The sequence below is a fragment of the Citrus clementina genome, unplaced genomic scaffold (assembly GCF_000493195.1).
Source record: "Citrus clementina cultivar Clemenules unplaced genomic scaffold, Citrus_clementina_v1.0 scaffold_8, whole genome shotgun sequence".
NCBI classification, from domain to species: Eukaryota; Viridiplantae; Streptophyta; class Magnoliopsida; order Sapindales; family Rutaceae; genus Citrus; species Citrus x clementina.
This window is the reverse complement of record NW_006262022.1, coordinates 8,679,332-8,681,281: the sequence shown is the minus strand read 5'-3', so window position 1 is coordinate 8,681,281 and position 1,950 is coordinate 8,679,332.

Sequence of the window (1,950 nt, the reverse complement as noted above, 5' to 3'; positions counted from 1 at the left end):
TGGAGACGAGAGAGGTGGTCCGCCACAACATTTTCTGTCCCTTTCTTACCTTTGAATTCCAAGTCAAATTCCTGCAAAAGTAACACCCAACGAATTAGTCTAGCTTTTGCATCTTTCTTTGTGAGAAGATATTTAAGAGCAGCATGATCTGTGAATATAATTATTTTACAACCAATGAGATATGATCGAAATTTTTCCAATGCAAACACTACTGCTAGCATTTCTTTTTCAGTAGTTGAATAGTTCAACTGTGCATCATTTAATGTCATACTAGCATAGTAAATAACGTGGGGAATTTGATCAACTCTTTGTCCTAATACTGCTCCTACTGCATAATCAGATGCATCACACATTAGCTCAAATGGTAAGCTCCAGTTTGGGCCCTGAATGATGGGTGATGATGTCAACAACTGTTTTAATTTTTCAAACGCCATAAGACATGAATAATTAAAGATAAAAGGTACATCCTTACCAAGTAAATTGCATAAGGGTCTAGAAACTTTGCTAAAATCTTTAATGAAACGTCTATAGAAACCAGCATGCCCAAGGAAAGATCTTACTTCTCTGACTGTTTTGGGTGGAGGAAGATTAGAAATGAGATCCACCTTGGCTTTGTCAACCTCAATACCTTTGCTTGAAATGATGTGACCGAGAACAATACCTTGTTTTACCATAAAATGACACTTCTCACAATTTAAGACCAAGTTCTTCTCGATACATCTCTGCAGAACTAGTGTTAGATGATGCAAACATTGATCAAACGAGTCACCAAAGACAGAAAAGTCATCCATAAAGACTTCAAAAAATCGTTCAACCATATCAGAAAAAATGCTTAGCATGCATCGTTGAAATGTAGCAGGTGCATTACATAATCCAAATGGCATCCTCCTATATGCAAAAGTGCCAAAAGGGCAAGTGAAAGTAGTTTTCTCTTGATCTTTTGGTGTTATGGGAATCTGATTATATCCTGAGTAGTCATCTAGAAAGCAATAAAATTCATGGCCTGCTAATCTATCAAGCATTTGATCGATAAATGGTAAAGGAAAATGGTCTTTACGTGTGACAGAATTCAACTTTCTATAATCAATGCAAACACGCCATCCTGTAGTTACTCTAGTGGGTATCAATTCATTATCAGCATTGGTAACTACTGTGACTCCTGACTTTTTGGGGACAACTTGTACAGGACTGACCCATGAACTATCAGAAATTAGGTAAATGATACCTGCGTCTAATAGCTTAAGGACTTCAGTTCTAACAACTTCTTTCATATTAGGATTTAACCGACGTTGCATTTCCCTAGTAGATTTAGCATTTTCATCAAGGTGAATGTAATGCATGCAGTCTACTAGATTTATACCTTTTATGTCTGCTATGGTCCATCCTAATGCTCCTTTGTGCTCTTTTAAAACATCCAACAACTTACCTTTTTGTTCGTCATTGAGGGATGATGAGATGATTACTGGCAGAGTGCTTTCTTCTCCCAAAAATGCATATTCCAAAGTGTTGGACAATGGTTTGAGCTCGAGTTTCGGTGGTGATTCTGATGATGGGATGAGTTTCTTCTCTGATGGTGCTAGTTGCTCAACTCTTGACTTCCATTTATTAGTGTCCATAGATGGTGCTGAGTCAAGCAGGGCGTTGGCCTCATTGACCGATCTGTCAATATCAAAATCCAAACCAAAGTAAGTTAAACATGTTTGTAAAGGATCATCACTAAGGTTTGAAAGACAAGTGTCATCAACTAATGCTTCAATTAAATCCACATCAACAATTCCATTATCTGCACTGTGAGGTTGTTTGGCAATGTTAAAAATGTTTAGCTCCATAGTCATGTTGCCGAAGGACAACTGCATATTTTCAGTCCTACATTGAATGTGAGCATCCGCAGTTGCCAAGAAAGGTCGGCCTAGAATAATGGGGATGTGCTTCCTTGAATCCTGTATTGGT